Raw genomic sequence first — 21,492 nt, 5'->3', positions numbered from 1 at the left:
GTAATTTCTTGCCCACTAAAGAATAAGCTGCATAAACACAAGGGCTGCATCTGGTTTGCCTTCCATCCCACCCTCAGTACCCAGTACGGGGTAGGGGTAATGAGGCACCCTCGGCGACTCTTGGTGAAATGGATGGCTGTGTCTTTAGCCCCTCAAAGGGGCCGTCCATACAAAATATATCCAAAATGCCAGCTGAATTCATAAAGTTACAAACCATTCTGCAGTACTCCTGTGACTTTGAGAAGAATACCTAACATGATGAAAATGTATAATGAGTTTTCACCTTGTCCACTGTTGGCTAGAGAAATCACAGGTATGCTATAAAGGTTAGCATGGCACAATACATCTTTTCTCCATAATTTAAATACTCGTTTGTTTCACAAATATGCAAGTACACATTAAGATTCAGCAAGAAATATGCAGATCAGTCCTCTTAACACATTGAAACACTTCACTTGCCAGTCACATGACCAGACGGAGTTAATGTACAAGTCTCAAGCTCAGTGATTTCTATAGTAAAAATGCAGTGAAACAGTCAGACTTCATGTATGTCTTATCCCCTGACAGAAATAATCTCTTATATGGTCATTGTAAAGGGAAATATTTGCCTCTTTATGCTCACTTTAATATGCACCCTAGTGATTTGATACATATTATATAATCATTGGCCTCAGGACAGAGGAGAAAACAATTGTTACCTCTACAGTGAAACAGCACAGCTTTCTGTGATCAGGTAATAGCAAGATAGAAAGTGAGTTAGGCATTCTGCGTCACTTACTTGGATGGCAGTTACAGCTCAGCATTTTTTGGAAAACCTTTCCCCTGTAACTTCCCATTGGTGAACAAAAATATCATTAAGATTTAATGTTCTGCTTCATTTATAACAACCAGAACCACCACGCTAACAATAAATATCCCAGAGCAGTTTACTGCTTTCGATTTTTCAAAGCACTTTCATGCACAGTATTTCATCTTCCTTTACAACTTTGTACATCAGAGAAAGTCAGGGCTTGGTCCAAGTACTCAAGGCAAGTTATTGGAAAAGCTGGGAGGAGAACCTATAATTTCTCCTTTCAACCTCTTTCCAAACTGCCTCTTACCCATTTTCTTATGTTATGAGAGAGAAGTGACATCTGCAGAAACTGGAACTCCAAATTTGGATGAAAGACATTCTCTGTAGAAAAAGTTATCTTTCCTCTTTCAAATTAATTATTCAGAATCCCAATTTCCTAATTATAAGGGCTTTTCTTTTGGGTTAAATATGCCCCACAGAAAATCGCAACAATTTAAATTAATACTGACTCTGACAAGCATTTTAAATTCATTTTCATGTACTTTTTCCCTCTTCCTCTACCCAGAAACTTAGAGAATATGTTTAAATTAAAGATGCATTTGAGAGATGACAATTCGTATCACTTTGTAAGTCTTACCTGAAAATTCTCCAAGGCAAGAATAAGTAATCAAACCTATTAACAATGCACCTGTGAAGAAAAGTCCTGCTGTAAATAATGAGTTTAGGCAAACTCGATAGTTCAGTCCAAGTTGCTAGAATCTTGCCTTTCTCCTAATTGTGCATGGCAGTAGGGCCCATAAGTAAACTGAGTGGGGGCCATGGAAACCAGTTCTTGTGTGGACAGAACATCTATTATAAAAGCTCAATCACATGGACTTAAGCATATGAGTGTACCCCATGTGTTGTGGTAGAGAAAATAACATAGATTTAGATAACTTTTAAAAAAAAAAACATGACTTCTTTTTTTATGCAGAACATGAGTTTATCAGAAGATACAATGACACTGTTAGTTCTGTTGGTCCAATATCTATTTTCCCCTTCTTCCTCCTTAGTAGAACCCGCAGCAGTTTTGGTATAATTGCCATCTGTTCACATAGCCACCACTCCTCCTAGTGGATCAGGAACAGGTGACATCATTTCTAGTTCCAGAGGGAAACCCCCAAGTCCTGCAGCCAATCACACCCCTTGTCATCCCCAGGCCAGGTACCAGTTTCAAAATGAGCACTAAGACACAAAGCTGCAGCCTCCACTGGGTTCTGGGAAACATCTCCCTACTCCAGGGAAAGAGACACACCAGCAGATGACCTCTTACCCTCTTTGATGATTTTTCTGTTTGGATGTGATGCCCAGAACCAAAGCAGGAATGTTCTTATCATTCCTAGGATGAAAGCAGTACACAGAGGAGGGAAACCACCAGAGATTTTGGAATAGGTATCGTAATGTAATACATTTCCCTATGTTTAAGTCCATTTGAGTCAGGGTTTTCTTTTGTTGCAGCTGAAAACATACTACAATAAAAAGTAGATCTCCCCCTCCACCAGCACCCCAGTAGGTTTATGAACTTACTTGCTCACTGAGGTTCTTTAACAAGAAACACCAACTCTGGATAAATCCAGACTTCATTTAACCAACGGCAATCCTCTCCTGGCCACTCATTTTTATCTAAGCCCACAGAAGCATCATTTTCAGAAAATATATAAGTTACATGCTGCATAATTTCCTATTTAATCCTTCTCTGATCTGTGCATGCATCTTTGCTCTCACCTCTCCTGGTCCCTGTGGCCCTCACATGAATAGAATCAGACAGCAAATATCTAATGAGCACTTAGCACAGGTAACGTTAATGGCTACAAAAGGTACCTAAAAAGCATTTTTCTTTTGGATTTCCCAATATCATACCTACACACATGCTACATACACAGCCTAAGCACTGCAGAATTTTCCTCATGTATTTAGCTATATGCATTTTTCTGGGAAGAGAGTCTATAGCTTGCGTTGGATTTTCAAAGCCGTCCCTGACTTGATGAAGGTTAAGAACCTCACTCTGGATCAGCTAGCATTTGGCAAACCACACTGTCTGGATGTGTCACACACACAGAATGTGTTCCCCGGAGCTTCATATTTCTTGCTTGAGGCAAACCATCTTTAAGTATTAATAATACTGAAGTTTTGCGATATTTTGGACTAAATAAAATTTTGTGGGCTCTCCTGGAGCCTCAAAGGCCATTTATATTTTCATTTCAATAGAAGGAAAAATAAATCCTACTACTTAGAAATATGGGACAGGACCTAACTTTCTGTTTATGCCTCTCCAAAGAAATTATGAATCCTGAGCTCGAAATTTAGTTGAAGAGACGAAAAGTGTCTTTGAAAAATAACTAATATGAGGAAAAAGTTTTAAGTTTAGGCTACAAATGGTAAACAAACACCAAGGGATTGTTACTGAAATAGTTTTTGAAAAGGAGATGGAAGTTTCCTTGAAGCAGGACTCTTAAGGCAAGAAGGAAAGTCGGGCATGGTGGCTCATGTTGCCTGTAATCCCAGCACTTTGGGAGGCTGAGGCAGGCGGATGGCTTGAGGCCAGGAGTTGGAGACCCGCCTGGCCAACATGGTGAAATTCCACCTCTACTAAAAATACAAAAATTAGTCGGGCGTGGTGGCACACACCTGTAATCCCAGACACTCAGGAGGCTGAGGCAAGAACCCGGGAGGTGAAGGTTGCAACGAGCCAACATCATGCCACTGCATTCCAGCCTGGGTGACAGAGTGAGACTCTTGTATCAAAAACAAAAAACAACAACAACAACAACAATAAAAGAAGACAAGAAAGAAATCAAATATTGGAGAGCACAAAGAAGTGAATTCCAAAGTGTGGCCAGAGAACGGTGAAATCGTAGAGCCCAAGTAGCAAAGGGTAACGCTTTAACTCAAGACCCATGGAAAAATCAAGACCAGTCTTATTTCACTGAAGAGTAAGTCTAACAGTCATGAAAGGTAAGAAGATCTGGAACTTCTCCATAGGAATGCTTCAAAACATTTCACTTGACCTCACTCAATGTAACTAACTACAGCCTTTGCCAACCCTCTCCCCTTCTTTCCTCTTTTAACTATCACCTCTCATAATAAGGACCTGAAAACAGGTTCCCTAACTTCAGCAAAAGTGCCCGCTCCAATCTATTATGAGCCACTGACAACTGTCACTTCTCCATACAAAAATCTTTAGTGGCTCCCGATTGCTTTGGGTATAAATGTAAAATTCCTTAGGCTAGCATTTAAGGTGCTCAAGATCTTGTGTACCTTCTTCTCATGTTATTTTGCATTGGCACTTCCTTCTGTGCCTCAATCACACCAGACTCCTCACCGTTACCTAATATATCCCTGGCTGTCGAGTCTCATGTCTTTCCTCAACCTGGAAAACATTCTTTCCCACACAACAAATGCATGAAGAATGAATAAATAAACGTATAATGCCACCGAGGAAACACTCACACACAGACATTAATCAATTACATGCATACAGATACATATATTTATATTTGTTGGTTGGTATCTTTATTTATCCCCACCAGGATGCAAGCTTCAGAAGGACAGGAACTCCGGGCACCTATGAACCAGGGTTGACACCAATGCCTTGCTAAGAGCTCAATGAACATTTGTCATATGAAGAAGTGCATTTATGACACATGAAAATATTCAGAATCTTTTGTCACAAAAAGAAAACAGAACCAAATTCGTAGAATTTGACAAAATAATCATCAGTAACTAACAGAATGTTTTTAAATGGTGATAGAAACATATTATTACAAGATACAATATAATAAATAAGAAAGCATTTTTTCCCAGCAAGAGCTTCCATTGTATGCTTTATTTCTCTAAAACATTGAGTGAGGGGATCAATAAAAAAAAATAGACGAGGATGGGATAACAACTTGATTTGAAGCATAAAAATTTCTATGAGATGAAATTCACAAATTATTACCCCTTTACAATGTAAAACAGATTTGAAATGGCATGACTTGACTACCCAATATATAGTTTATTACTGGTTCACCCAAGGGATTGTATACAAAGCTCTCCATTTTCTTAAAAAAAAAAAAAGTAGAACCAGCTGGTAGATAAATACAGTGCCCTTCACAAGCCCCTGTTAAAGCCACAAATAATTGCAAAACTTGTTCAAATCAAATGGACAATTTATTTTATGTATGATTTTGCAAAGCCTTTACAAACATCCATGGATGGCTTTGCACCCCATTTGAAAGGATTTGCTATAAAACTGCACTGGCATAAACAAACAAAACTATTCTCAATATTTATACTTACAACAAAAACCTATGAGGTTCTATATTCAGTTGTAGTCACGAAAATCCTTACTCCCTGAGTTTTCACTGGCTATAGTCTAATATACAAAACAAACAGGGTTTTCCGTTTAAATGTGACACACGTATACTCTGTTTTGGTGTCCGTGTTTCAAGCATTTTTCAAAAATTCAGTCACAAGGGAGAAAAGCAAAGAAATAAACATATACATTTTAAAACAAACCATAGCCTTCTGTAATATAGAAACGATTACATAAACAGGAGTGAAATTGGTTTTTTTAAAAGTCCTTCCTCCAAGTTTTTGGCCCCAGAAGAGGTTGAGAATTAGGAGATGGAGAAGAGAGAAAAGAAAAGGAGTATTGGCCAGTAAAATGCCAAACAAAGCAACTGAGCTAGGATAAAAATTGAAAGGTGCTTGCCAAGACAAAAGCACAACTTAAGCTGCAGCTCTGTCCTCCCAGAGACTAGAGACTATACAGGGCAGGGAGCCTGATGCTACTAACCTAGGGTTTCTAATGATTCCGATCCTGCACCCTCATGTCAGAGGACAGGAAGGACAAAGCAAAGGGCTGTTCAAACATAGTCATCACCAAGTAAAACAAGGGACACTCCCCTGGCTCCTGCAGCTTAGGTATGCCTCAGGAATCTTTTGTTGTTATTGTTCTCTTTTTTTCCCTCTGTCCCTCTCTTTTTAATTCAGAAATGTAGCTTTCATGTAAAGAAGAGAAGTCAAAGGGAGAAAAGACTCTCTTTACAAAACAAGCTTTCCAAACACACCTGTCCCCTATTTTGAGGATTGTGTGTACCTGTACTGATATTAGAAGCATGATTTGTAATCCTCCAATTTACCCCACAATTTCCTGTCACCTAGAATCTCTGTGACAGTTCGTTCTCCAAAGTTTGTACAAATACAAATCCCAAGAGTGTGGTGGGGGACACAAGACCAAGGCTGGTCCAGGGCCACCACTCCCAGTGCAGCCCAGGAATCTGCAGTTACAAAACACATCTAGCATATTAGGATGTGGGGGCACCCACTTTGAGAAGTATTGGGGCATCAGTTAGAGCCACAGTTTTCCTAATTCCAACTGACCCTCGGATCTGGAGCACTGTTAACAATACATATTCCTGGGTAGCTCCAAGACATACTGAAGCAGATTCTTCTAGTTGGGGCCTAAAAGTCTGAAATTCACCAAGCCTCTCCCCTGCCCGCCGCTTGACCTCCCCACATACTGTCTGATGGCAGGAAGTGAGCTGTAGTCTCTTTCAGGCTCTTTGGGAAGCACGTTGCCTACAAGGGCCACGAGCTGCAGTCGAAGAGAAGATAATCAAGTTCAGAGCCTCAAATACCAGGTGAGTACCAGGGTAGATGTTAATCATCGCCCCAAAGAAGAAAAGTGGACCCAGAGTGCACCAAGAACTCCAGAGAAACGAGTGGTATAAATGATGAAAGTACTGATAATCAGAACTTACGAAGGGCGACTACCAAAAAATAGCTGAAGACCAAACAAACGAAAAACAAAAGAAACCTTTTATGAGGGAAAATGATTTGCCATTTTCCACAAGGCAATCTGCATCCTGAACACAAATAAATGCACCACACAAGAGGACGTAATTTTGAAACAGACCTAGAAATCCTCAAGGTTCCTTTCAAATCTCCCCCACAGGACTCAGCAACACTCAATGAGAGTCTGTTCTTAAACAACCTGAAACCACGAACACCTAAGCACATGTGAAATATCAAAACAAAACATTCCCCCCACATCCCAATCCCAGCTCGGTGATGAAAAGCAGTCGTCATCTGATTCAATCAGACCACATTCAAAGCAGGTGGTTCCGAGCATTATTTGAGCACACAGTGCCAGCTCCTTCTCCACACGCACCAAAATATATACGGATACTTTTTTAATGACACATGAAGAATTAGAAAGAACGGTTTCAAACCTTCTTGTGGGTAAAATTTAATCCCCACATTTTTAGTCAAAAAGCATAAAGAATATCTTACTGAGAAAATGTGCCTCAGAAGAGCAGCAAAGCATAAGGAAATACCAAGAAATTAAAATAAGAGTTGTGTGAAGTCTTCATATCAAAGCCAGTCAAAATGGGATTTCTGCGGTTATTTTGCCTCTCTTTGGCAGGCTCCTTTAAAAAGGCAGATTCAAGTTTTTTTTTTTTTATTTAGATATATTTATTTATATTCGCAAATTAGATGCCAAAACAGCAACAAACGTGGGCTAGAGAGGCACATATTTCTGAAATCTAATCCCTTTCTATTTATTAACTATGTGGCAGGAGTAATATACTTAATCTTATATCTCAGTGTGCTCATCTGTGAAATGGGAATAATATATATTGTTTGACAAAATTAAATGAGATTACTGATGTACTATACTTAGCAGAGTATCATACACATTGATAGGTATGTGTTGATTCAAACTGATATGAGTTTATTATCAATAACTGCTGAAATTAGCCTTTATTTGACAAAAATAATTTAGATAGTTTGATTTAGAATGGAGCAAAAAAAAAAAAAAAGAACCTGAATAATCACATAAAGTATGACTTAATAACTTATTGTGTAGTTCAGGCACGTTAACAACCTCATTAAAGGCAGACACCGTTTCCTCCACTTTCTCCATAAGGCCAGAGAAAGGAATATGGAGATGACCTGACCATTCCACATAAGTGAGTGCTTAACAAATTCTTGAATTTAAAAATAAATCCCATTTGGACTGCACCAGTATTTTTACAAACATCTTCAGTGAGGTATAGAAATGTTGACATAGAAAAGGAATGACTGAGAATGCTATTTAGTTGAGAGAAATTAGAGAAGATATTGGAATAGTATTAATGGAAAGGTTAAGAAAAAGCAAGGAGAAAAAAGGAAGTCTTTCAAAAGATGAATTTCCATTAAACTTCAGTTGATTATGGGGGAAGAAAAATCCAGGCTATTAGTCTGCAGTGTTGGTTAATAGTTTTCCTTATTTTGAGAAAACAATGAAAACTAATGAGTTACATCCAGCAGCTTTAAAAAATGAATTCTGTGCATAATTCGTAAGCCCTTCACCACATGCCTCTATGCAGTCCTTCTTTTAGTTAAGGTTTCAAATTAAGGTTATTATTTATGAGAAAAAGTTGGAGAGACATTAAGAGCTGTAACAATTCCCCCAGACCATCATGGGGGCGGGAAGGCGGTGGTTCCATTCACAATGAATGGAAGACATACTCCAGGCCAAATATTTAAAGAGGGGTGCAAAGGATACACACACAGCAATCCGCAGGCACCTGTCACTGCAAAATTCAACACTCACACAATCGAAAGGGCATTTGTGTTCACAAATCAAGTAATTATATCCCTAACTATCCATCTGCATATGCAATTACCCAGTCTGTTGCACAGAGAAGCAGATTTTTGCAGGTGTTTCCTTACCATCTTTCCTTCAAAATCCAGTTGCCCTTTATGTCCCCAAATCTGGGCACATACCAGTTCTCTAATTGAATCTTCGTGGCACTGTGGTGAGGATCAAGTGTTATGTTTTCACATACCGCGCTCACACACAGAAGATTTTGTAATCTAATCAGGCTCTTGCTCCCGATCACCACTTAACTAATGGTTTAATGGGCTCCGTTTACACCTTGATGTTAAAGCATGTGCAATGTGCCTCATGACTCCTCTGATGAATCTGTTCCTAGGTTCTCTGACACATTCCAATTTTGCATGTGTACTTTAAAATCTCAGCGTTACAACTCTGGTATGCCAAGCAAAGTTAAATAAACAGAATGACAAAGCAGTAGACAGAGAAAATGAGCATGTGTGGTTGAGGGCAGTGCATTTAATCAAAAAGGAGCTTTTTTGAATTTTGGAATCATAGAAATTCAAATTGCAAAGTGTTTTCTATACTCAGAACTTGTTAAACATTTTGTTCCGATTGGTGCAAATTGTGCGTCTGTGCAGTCCTATTATACTTGAGAAATCAATAACTTCTCAGCCCTGAGGACATCTAGGGACCAGTTCCCCTTTATGTCAATCTCAGACCTAAGTTAATCTCAGACCCAGCTTCATAGAATCTGAGTGCTGAACAGGACATCAGATGGTATCAAATCCAATAATCATCACAGAAATAGAAACCAAGGTCCAAGTAAGTGCAAAGATATCCCATGTCTCAGACTGTGCTTAAAGGATTGATTCTAGAACCTTCATATGTTTGAGAGTATTTCTAACTTTAATTTCTTCACTGTTTGAATTTAATGTTCATGTTCTGCTACACAATCATTTATATGCATGCTTCTTTAATTTCCTAGATTTTCCTGGATGTACGGTTAAACAACAAAGTCTATTTAAAATAGCAGCAATTTGCAGTTCTAGAAAAGAGAAAAGTTGGGGGGTCAAATTTCTTTCTTCCTTACAGAAGCTTCTAAAAACATAATTGATATGTTCTTTTTAACAAATATTCTACAGTACCATTAAAGCATCGTTATTTAGATCTGAACAAGACACAGATTATTTTCTACTTGCTGTAAATTAGGCAAGTCTGCCGGGGCAGGGAGGCAACCAAACCTACAGCTCAAGTCTCCTGACTTCTCATCTTCATACCAAGGGTGAGATATCGCTGGTCCTGAGATAGATCTTACTTGCCCTGCACAGGATTCTTGGAGATGCTGACTGAATTAATGAGGGGGCACGCTTGCCCCAGTTACCCTAAACTCACCTCTCCTTAGCATCTGCTTCACTCATTCATACTATCCGGCTGGAACCCAAAGTCAGGTGCATTGTCAAGGCTCTGCTCTCTACTCACTGGTCACCGCTGTGACCAAACTGTTGGTAAGTCACCCTCTTAAGAGGGTAAGAGGAGGAGAAACATACACATATCCACCAACACCTCCACCCACAAAGATAGTCTTGGAGAATGGACAATAGCCATTGACAGAAGTCAATTTCACATCTCCATTGACATAGCTACCAATATCTGAGAAGATACAGCTATTATTTGGTATTAAAATATTCGGGTAGAAGACCTGCATATCTGTTCACATGTCACAAGTAGTATTTTTCAAGAGGACAGGACAGTTAGCATGAGTGGCACAGCAATCCTAGGAAACTGTCCTAAACAAAGTCTATTTAAAAAAACAAGAAACTAAATACCACTACCAACTTGAAAGGCCTTAATTTAAAAAAGCTTTTGGGCTAAGTTAGCATTTCACAAAACTGTCTTCTGCAGAATGTTCCACATGGGAGGTATTTCATGAAAAATGGAGTTCTCTGGTCAAAGCAACTTGGGAATCATTACAAATAATATCACTCTCTAGGGGTGTTTTACAATATTTAATGCAGAATATACTGAAAATAAAATTTCTATTAACACGTCTTGAAACAAGATTTTTTTAATGCTAGTCTACATTATTCTTTCAGAAGGCTCAACAGGAAAAGGGGAGTAATGTAAATGATAAATTACTGTTTTGTGAATTATATGAAATACATTAAAAGCTAATAAATGGAATATAGTATAGGCTTCAATATTTACACATCTCCTTGATAATTCCTGAACACAGAAAAATGTGGGAAAATTAATTTATAAATTATTTGATGAATCTTATTAATATATTCTTTACTTAAATTTGTGTAAATTAATACACAATTACACCAATACACAAAATACATATCCCAGGTAAAATATCCAAAGGCCAAAATGCCTCTGTCTCTCTGCAAAAGATGTGACAGTAGGTTCTTACCTTCAGTGTCTGTAGTCTACAGTTTCTGTAGACCAGTTAAGCTAGTCCCTAATCCAACTTTATTTCCCCAGATCAAAGATCCTGCACCTGTACCATCAACCCTAATATAAACAGCAAGATATATTCCACATACATTGAAACAATGTGAATTTGTGAAAACAAGAGGCTTAGAAGATTGAAAAATATTGGACTTGAGGTCAGGCTTGATTTTGTCAATGTTTTCCTCATTTTTATACTACTTTGCATTTACTCCCCTATTTAAATATCATAGTCTTAAATAACTACTCCAGTCAACATTGAGAGCTAGATTTTTACTTCTCTGACCAAAACATAGCAAATTTGTTTGAAATATTGTGGACACACACACACACGGATTACTCAGGCATGTACAAACAGGAAGAAAAAGAAGTAATTTTAGTCAATATATGCTCTTCTCCAACCAATAAAGTAACCACAAACTGTACATATATTCTATTTGAGAAAAAAAAAAAGAAATGAAAAACTGTGGAATCACATGAAAGGTGGTTTGCATGCACACAGCGGAAAAATGGCCAGTGAGAATAAAGGGACTTCTCAGCTAAATAGTCTTTTAAGATTAGTATTATGATTTAAGTCTACTTCAAAATGGTTTCAGCCTTATTAAAATTACATTAAAACTAGCCCTGATGCATTTGCATTTAAAGGGTTGCCTCACACTACTTAGCAGGCGCTGAATTCAGTCCCCATTGATTTATAGCATTAGGGCACTACAATCACAGACATTTTTCAGGATAAAGGACAATAATACCCTGACCAAAAGGGTTTAAGGATGCAAGTCATCAGGAATGTGAATAAGAGAACTACGTTTATTTGCACAGCAGAACACATTCACTTGCAACATTAAAACAACCCAGAGAATGCTAGACAGGGGAATTACTATTCTATTACATGGGATCCTTACCAGTAGGACCACATTCAATCAGGAACCTTGTACCCTTGTAAGAACATAAATCTTGAAAAGGAAAGAGATAATAAACTATTATGTTATTTTAAAGTGTCTCAGTTAAAGTTATTAACTTTGATCCTTTCAATCCTATACTAATAGAAAGAGTATCTTATTGCAACATCTATGAAGATCTGAAACAGATAATGAAGCCTTTCTTTAAAAAAAAAAAAAAAAGAAAGAAATCTACACAAAGCAACACAGCTCAAAGAAGTGGCATTCTTTCTTTTAAAAGACTATAAATGCATTCCTAGGTCTGGTTCTTTAATCATCAAGAGCTCAACCACAGGGTTACTGGTTTATTATTTTAACCAATTCACAACCTGTTTGATTCAGACTGTTGACTCATTTAAGCCAACAGATAAGCTGTTTCAGTGTTTTGCACCAAGTGACTTATCGAAAACCTGCAGTAACACAAGAGAATCAGAATTCATAACTACAGTTCCCATTTCTGTCACACTTAGGCAGCCCACAAAGGCGGGGGAGAATATAAGGAGGTATTTGGAAAAAAGAAAAAAGGAAGGTATTTGAGGTACAAAATCTGGATAATTGGCCACTTATTTCTACTCCAACTGTAGAATAATTTAGTTTTTAAATCTTGTCCTAAACATACGTAGATATGAAAGAACTTTAGAAGTTCAAAGTGTCGCACAAAATCGTTATAATCATTTAATTATGAGCGTTGTTCAGCAAGTACAAGGTTTTATGAGAGCTAATTCTGTTCTACAGTTTGGTCATTAAAAGAAAAATGTGAATCTAAAAATTCTTGGGCTGCAAATAAATATAATTTTTAAGGACAAATGTTTTTAGGAACAACCAAATCAGTTTTTGGAGATGTCACACTTTGTACATTAGTTTCAACATCAATGCAGAAAAATACACATTTAACAGGCATGACAAAAAAGGACAACAAATAAGATTGATGTTGTAGAAAACAACAACATCAAAACATTGTATACTAGGCAGCAATTCCTTTAACAGTAATATAATCTAGGTCTAAGAAAAGAGCCATTTTACACTGCTCTTTCATTATAAAAAGGAATGTATGTTCATTTTTTTAAATGTTGATTTCTGAATTGTTTGAATAATTCAGGATATGTCCTTTATATGGAGGTAAATAGCGAGGTCTTTTTAATTGAGGCAAGAATCATTTCCAAGAGGCATCTGAGTTCTTCCCCATTTTTCCCTTTCCTAGGTTTGGGCATCAGGAGGTATCTTCAGGTCCTCTCTTCGTCTGCTTCCTAGTGTATAACCACAAGCCTACTATACTGTGATACATAAAACCCGGAGATGTGGCAAATGAAAATGGGAGCAACAAAACCACTACAGCATAAGCCTTCAATGCAAGGCAGAGGAAGGAAAGTAAACGCTTAAAGTCTTCATACAGCTTACTCTGTTGATGGTTGCCAAGTAAAGAACCTAAATTCAAGGGCTTTATAATTGTTACAAATTGTGCCAAAGTACAGCGTGTTACAATAAATTATGAAGCTTATCTAAATTATAAAAGTAATTAAACTTTCCTCAGATACTCATAATTCTGCCCTCCATAAATTTTCTGTTCATTGCATATTCAATACCTATATGTTCCAGTAAAATAAAAAAACTAAAAACAAACACACACACACACACACACACACACACACACAGAAGAAAGAAAAGAACAATCTCCTAAGAATGATGATGCACAAATAGGCACAGAGCATAATCTAAATTGCAGAAATACACGAACAATTACTCTCAAGATCTTCAACCATAACAAATGTTAATAAAAATGTTTATACTAGAAACAATTTTCAGAGCTTTTTTGAAGTTTTGTTTTCCTCTTATTATTACAGACATTTGTTTTAACATGAGTTTTCTCCTCTATCCCAACATCTACTGCTGCATGATGCCATAAATCTTTGTTAGTATATTACTGTACACAATCTGTCACAATAATAACAAAAATAATGAAAGCCATAGTAACCCAGTTATATGGTCCTTGCCATTTGCAAGAGTCCCAACTTCTTTATATATGCTAAATAGTAAAATATACAGGATCCATCAACTGCTGAAACACAGCAGTCTACAATGGAATACAGCTGCTGCTGAGAATCAAACTGAACAAGAGCTGTCAAATTACAAGAAAAAAAAAAAGTTTACAGCCATGAGATATATGGAGGATACCACTTCCAAGTTCAAATTTAAAGAAAGACCAAAAATGCCATCTTGATACACGTAAGGCAAAAAACATCCTTCTTTCTTAAGGTTCGACCACATCTCCACCGGGAGCAAATCAGCCAAGCAGGTGTGTTAGTGATGAAGGAAACCCTTGTTCTATTAGAAGTAACTTCAATAGTCAGCAAACATGATGAACAAATTTTTTAAACGCATATAGGTTATAGAACAAGTTTATCAAAAGGTTCCCAGAATTTTGTTTGATTTTTGTTTGGGTACCTGGTTTCTCGATCCTAAATTAGGCACTTCTATTTCAGTATATATTCCAATTTAACAAAAACATTTATTTTATAAACAGAGAAGGAAATGAGCTTGAAGATACATTTATGCAATTACCATATCTAATAGTCAATTACATGTCCTTATATGAACAGATAAATAATATACGCACATACATTTATCAATCTCGTCTATGAGGGAAAGAAGAGAGAAGAAATTAAGAGCAAACTATTATATACGGCATACAGTTTTCATTATTTCATATTTGCATAAGGGGATGCAATATTTGTCTTCAATAAGGCTACAAATTACAAATGATTAGTTCAGATCTTTTTAAACCAAACTAAAATATACAAGTTATTAAGTATATCATTCAACCTAGCAGTTATATTTGTTATAACTATTTACCTTAGTTTCCTTATTTTATATATGAAAAGCAGGAGGAATGTTTGAGGTCATGTAAAGCTATTAAAACATTAATTATTTAAAGATCAAGTTAAATGTGTTTTAAAAACAGAATACCTCACAATATCCAGTGGGGGGGAAATTATGAGAAGTGAATGAGAGAATAGAATCAGATCAGATGTACTGTACTTTAAAGTATCCATTAACTAAAGCTACATGAAATTGGAAGGGAAAAAAAGAAAAAAAAAAAAACCTGACATCCACATGAATACCAAATTAATTCATTATGATCAGTGCTACTACAATGAACGCAAAATTAATTCATCACAGTGGAATACCCAAAGCACTACCCACTTGTTATACCTACTGACAAAAAATAATAGGACGATTATCCTCCACCAGGGTGACACACGTGGCCATGGGCACTGCCGGCTTGTCAGTCACACAAGTGTTTCCTTCCCTGGGACTCTACACCAAGATATTTTTACAAGGAGGCTCTTTATCAACCACATTAAATGAAGCATAAGATGTGAAGACCTAAATTATCAATGGTTTTCCCTCCTGCTGTTGCTCCCTGCCAGGGCTGGGTCCCGGGTTAAGCAAGTAAAGCACCTGGGGGCAATATTTAAGGCGGTGCTCACACACTCAGACTTCTGCAAGTCATGGCCCGTGCCTTACACAACCCTGATAGTGAGTCCCTCAGCCCTACACATCGGTAAGCCTAGACTTTAAAGCATAATCACCTCCCTTATTCGGGGGCCCAGGGTTCCTGCCATACCAGAGTAGACTTGCCAGCCCTAACACCTTCCAGTGTCATGATCATGGTCAGCAGTCTTCTCTAAGGCAAGCGCTCTGGATGTCAGTCTCTTGAGAAAGCCTTATGTAAACTTACAAGCGTGAGACTAACCGTCAGGGTGCTGGGGTCTACCACAAGACTTTGCCATAAGATACGGAAAAATCAAGATGACTTCGTGAATCCCCCCTTTTTACCTCCTCAGAGTCTCTAGTGAAGAGAAATGGCTGCTGACTTTTGTTTCCCAAGCCATCAGAGATAAAGGACCTGGCACCTGAACCTCAAGGGCTACGTCTACTTCCACTTCTAGCACCAACGGCTTAGTGTCGTAAGAGTGTCTTTGCTCAGTCACTTCAAGGGGACTTAGGAGGTGGAAAGTCACACGTAAGACAGGAGAGAACCCTTTCCTAGAGAGGATGAGGTTCTCCTTGGTAACGGGAATGTGATGTAATGTATCTTCTTCCTTTTATTTGTAAGTACCCCTTAAAGTACCCCTGAAATCCCTGTGGGCAGCTAGGATGTAGAGTTTTCACATACCATCTATAATACAAGATTATGCTTATGGAAATCTTTCCTCTTTCCCTTGACATGGCGAAAGTTTTTGTTTTTTAGATCTTCAGCAATGGGTTCATCTCAGACCCTTTTCCAGAACGGGTCCAAGAAATGCAAATGTCAGCCAATGTAATGAAAGGCACCCATTTAATATCACAACTTGCTAAAGAAGAAACTTGTTTATTCAGAATTTGTCTTGGAGTATACAGGGACTCAAAAGATGGATGCTCCTTCCTTTGCTAAACTGCAATTTTGTTCTTCATCCTTATTACTTAGCCTTTGTGGGGTGCTCACGCTATACCAACACATCTGCACATCACAGATGTAGTACCCAGGTAGGAAGAAACAGGAATCTGATACATCGTGAGAGCCTAGCAACTATTCCACCTGAGAACAGGGTACCAATCAATGTGAAAGCCTTAGTAGAGGCAATACATTTAAGCTCTGTGTGTGTGGTTAGGGAGGCACAGTAACGGAGTTTTAGCACAGGGTAAAGTATATTCTGAAAGAAAACTAGACTTTTTCAGCTAAACTTAGCTCCATCTGTTTATGTAGGACAGAAGTACTCTAACTTGACTGTACAGTAGAATCACCTGGGGAGGTTTTAACGCCCCCCCCCCCCCCACCCAATTTAATTGGGGGTGGGGTCAAACATCAGTAGTTCTTCGCCAACCTCCCCAGGTGACTCTAATTTGCAGCCAGGTCTGCAAACCACTGATATCGAGGGCAGATGGCCATATATCCTGTACCTGGGGAAAGAGCATTTTTACTATGAGGGGACACAAATCAGTGAGTAGTTTCCAAGTCCGGCTGGCTATCTGAATCCTATTGGGAGCTTTTATTAAAATACGGACTACCGGGCCTTGCCTCTAGACCTACTGAATGGGAAGCCCAAAAAAATGAGGTTCAGCAATGTCTGCATATTTTAAAGATACGGCCAGGCACAGTGGCTCACGCTTGTAATCCCAGCACTTTGGGAGGCTGAGGCGGACAGATCACACAAGGTCAGGAGTTTGAGACCAGCCTGGCCAACATGGTGAAGCCCCATCTCTACTAAAAATACAAAAATTAGCCAGGCATGGTGGTACACGCCTGTAATCCCAGCTACTCGGAGGCTGAGGCAGGAGAATCGCTTGAACCTAGGAGGCGGAGGCTGCAGTGAGCCAAGATTGTGCCATTGCACTCCAGCCTGGGCAACAGACGGAGACTCTGTCTCCAAAAAAACAAAAAACAAAACAAAAAAAAAATCTTCAAATACATTTTGATTGTCATCTGGGATTAGGACCACTGACCTGGATGAAAGTCAGATGCTCTTACCCCTAACTCGATTTCCAACAGAATGCTTCATGTTTGGAAGAGTAATCTTAGCCTGCCAAAGAATTAGGAATAGCACGGGAAAGGAGTGGAGGAGGGGAGAAGTGTTTAAGAAAAAAATACAGAGAAAAGAAATTTAAGTGTCCTCTAAGCACCCACAAGTCTGCTTCTTAAAGTGCTGATAATGAGCAGTGTGTGCTGAAAAGACCAATGGAACTAAATTCTGAACCAGTTCATTTCGGCACATCCTGTTTATACGACTATTTAATGAGTCATTCAGCCAGGATGATTTTCTGTCTGAATATGTTAATTGCCATTTTTTTCATAGCTCTCTATTAAACAGTACAGATAAAATAGACATGCTCATGTTTTTAAGCGCTATCAGCCTCTCACCCTCAAGAGAGTGGGCAACAGGAGTAAATAAGGGAAAACTTTCTCTTTTTTAAAGTGCTTAATTCTTTTACCATATATTGGCATTTGGGACCCCACTTCAATTCAAAAGCATATGTTAGAATTAGCATTAAAGTGAAAATGAAATGAGGTGGTTCTCCCCCATATGCCACTGGCTTCATTATATCACAAAGAATTAGCTCAAATAACAGGCAACAATGTGAATTTTCTTGCTGATAAATTCTTCTACGTTTAGGTCAGTGTGGATATTTGGGGAAGGACAAGTGATAAAGAAACAGAAAAATTCTGACTCACTCTGATACTCCTTTATAAATCAATGTATAATGATTATGATTATTGAGAACCCTCGAAGATCTAGCAAATGGGTGAAAGATCTAGTTAGAGATTATGTTCAATGAGTGATTAAAAGAATTCATTTTTATATTTCATTTATCCCCAGAGGATACAGAATTTAGAAATGAAAATTCCAAAACAACATCAATGCGAAAAGTGAAGCAATAAACATCAGTGCAAAAAAGCCATATTTTCATGCACATTATCACTTAATAAATCAAGCCACTCTTAATATTCATTTTAGCATTTATGCAGTTTCCAGTGCCTTAATTTTAAAGAATTTACATTAAACAAATTACATATCATTATACTGCATTCGGAAGGGAAAAAAAAAACCAACCTTAAGGCCATAACAACATATTTTATTCTTAACGGCTTTGTTTACAAATATTAAATGGTCAAATTAATAGTGTTCTCAATGGCTTTTTGACAACTCACATTTTTCATAAATGAAAATAAAGCAACCGAAAAGATGAAACTCCAGTGGCAAAGGTTTATTGGTCTTTGTACCTCATTAAAAGGACTGTTATAAATCACGTTTGTTCTTTTGAGTAGCAACTAACACAGCTGAAAAGGACAGGTTGGGTTTTAAAAGAGACAGATATGACCTAAAGGGAACACATTTTACTGTAGTGAAATAAACTGAGGACACAGTTAGCAGATTAAAAACCCCTTGAAAGGAAGCATCATCTTTGGGAGAAAAAAAAAAAAAAAAAAAAAAAACCTTCGCTGAGGAAAACAGCTGGAAACAGGAAGCTTTTGGGCTTTCATCCTGACTGCTTTGATTCCACCGTATCCCCATATCATGAAAAGGCAAAGAGACTGATTTCAGCTGTGTCTTCTTTAAACAGAAGGGGGAAAAGGCTTTGTGGAGTATGAGCAACCCCATCCAGAAGACCCCCGCCCACCCCAATCATACAAACACTAACAATGAAGTGGAAAAAGAGAAATGGTGATAGATAAGTAGCAACTCACAAATAGCATTTTACAGGCTGTAACAATGAAAGGAGAGTATTTGCTCTAACTTAATTGTTTCTCTCAGCAATTCTCATATGAATATGCAATCCTCTAAGTGAAAAACACTAACCAAGGTAGATACACTATGACAGGTTTTCTTCTCTCTATTCTTTTACGCCTTTCTAACTTGGTATTTCCAGGAATGTATGATGATGAAAAGTTTCTGTTTCTGATATCCACCGCATTGTTGTGGCCATTTTTTTTTTTTTTCATTAGAGAGAAAAGGAGTTAGATGTTACAACCCCTTATGGTCTTAAATCTAAAGTCACTGAATTCTGGTTTTCACTATATTTAGATATCTAAAGTCACTCTATTTAGAGATCCAAAGACCAATAAACCTTTGCTCACTGCAGTTTCATATGAGATGTCCTTTTGGTCATCTCATCTAGATTGTTCCCCACTGCTACCTTGAAAATATTTGTATTCTCATGACATTTAAAGGACAATGCAGCATAGTAAAGGAAAGCTTGGATGAGAAGCTTACATCATCCTTGGTAACTAAATAACAAAGCAGCTCAATAAACAAGATCATACAAATCTAACACACCCAAGTCACAATTTATTCTTCTGTTGCTATTTTGGGATGCCTTTTAAAGTGGGGATTACAAAGCTAGACAATATAGGGGCCCATACATGTAAAACTCTGACTTTGAAAATGCAACCAACGTCAACATAAAATAGGAGGTATATCTCATGCTTTTCACAAAGGAGAACTGATTTTCATACAAGTTAAGGAAAGGAACTTACATTCAAGTTACATACAAGTTAAGGAATTAGCTAATTCATTTTTCTAAAACTATTCTTAATAGACAGGAAAATTTCACAGCATAAGAGGTTTCAAGCAGGATATGTAAAATGAATATCAACTTCATCTTAACAGACGGCTTAAAGTAGGTATCTTCAGATATTCAACCTTACAGTGGAATACTTTGATTCCATGGTAACACTTCAATTTCTAAAATGTCTACATTTGACACTTGGTATGTGCCACGTCCTTACCAATGGATATGAATTACTTTTGATTTATCCTTATTCATTCTAAATGTCTTTTTTATGGAACTGCCTTAGTTATTAGTGAAACATAGTACAACTTTGAGAATCCTCATGCAAGGTTATTTTAACAGGCTACACCGCTAAAATAAAAGTGATCCTCACTAACAAAACAAAATAATTTAGTTACTTGTGTCACACTTTGAAGGTCTACAGTAACAATGCAGTAGATATCAGAAATAACAATTTTTTTTATCATCATGCATTCCTGAAAATTTGAAGTGAGAAAGCCAAAAATTCAGTCTGGACTCTTCATATTTTGGGCATCATCAATTTCATCATCATCATCATCATCATCATCACTAGCCATCTTCTACACTTATGAACAGAATTTTCACATATTATTTCATTCATTCTCAAAAGCAACCTAAGAGAAAGGCCAAACAGGTATACTCCTCCTCATAGAAGAGACAAATAAACTGGGCCCAAGAGGGTAAACAGAGATTCTAGTGATAGCATCCAGATCTCTGACAGAAGTCCTTGTGTTATCCATGAATGAGTACCTAACTCTGACTCATAAATTCCACCAATACCTAGAAAAATAACCAGCTCAAGAACCACCATTTTCAGGTCAAAGTACAGAGTTTTTGTTATTCCTAACACATTCCTGGGGAACTCCGTTTCTTTAGGCAATGGTACTAATATGGTCCTGTAGACTTAACAACATACAGGAGGGAGCAGAGAATGACAGAGTCAACTTTTCTTTGCAATCTATTCTAATGCCTGGGCATGTGGCTCATGCCTATAATCCCAGCACTTTGAGAGGCCGAGGTGGGCGGATCGCCTGAGGCCAGGAGTTTGAGACCAGTCTGGCCAACATGGTGAAACCCGGTCTCTACTAAAAATATAAAAATTAGCCACGCATGGTGGCACATGCCTGTAATCCAGCTACTGGGGAGGCTGAGGCACAAGAATCACTTGAACCCAGGAGGCAGAAGTTGCAGTGAGATGGATCCACCTCACTCTACCCTTGGCGACAGACTTTGTCTCAAAAAAAAAAAGGAATCTATTCTAATTGCCCTAATGTACTCCTATCTCTGCTGCTCTTATAAATATGTATTCATTCTGTAACTTACTGATCATCTATCAGGTAGCAAGGCCATTGTCAACAATGTAAGTCTGAATCCATAAATGCCGCTCCCATGAAGTCTACAAAAAGATAAGAAATGTACACATGGGAGAAAACAGAACTCACATCTGTTGAGCATCTATGAAGACGAAACCATTTCCCAGCTCCTTCCTTGAATCCTCACGACAGTTATATGAAGATGAAAACTGAAGAATACTAGTTACCAGTCACTTTTGTGGCACTGGGCTCTTCTACGAAAATTAGAAATCCTACTAATATTTGAGTAAAACTAGC

At 37.8% G+C, this 21,492-nt stretch overlaps 1 protein-coding gene across 6 annotated transcripts in view; it reads right to left on the bottom strand.

The window, feature by feature from the left end:
* Window positions 1–21,492, bottom strand: part of TCF4 (transcription factor 4) — a 366,762-nt gene that overhangs the window by 260,455 nt on the left and 84,815 nt on the right. The gene's annotated exons all lie outside the window — the stretch shown is intronic.

The sequence above is a fragment of the Piliocolobus tephrosceles genome, chromosome 18 (genome assembly GCF_002776525.5).
Source record: "Piliocolobus tephrosceles isolate RC106 chromosome 18, ASM277652v3, whole genome shotgun sequence".
NCBI classification, from domain to species: domain Eukaryota; kingdom Metazoa; phylum Chordata; class Mammalia; order Primates; family Cercopithecidae; genus Piliocolobus; species Piliocolobus tephrosceles.
Note: the sequence above shows the minus strand (reverse complement) of the source record. Positions and strands in the feature narration are given on the sequence as shown.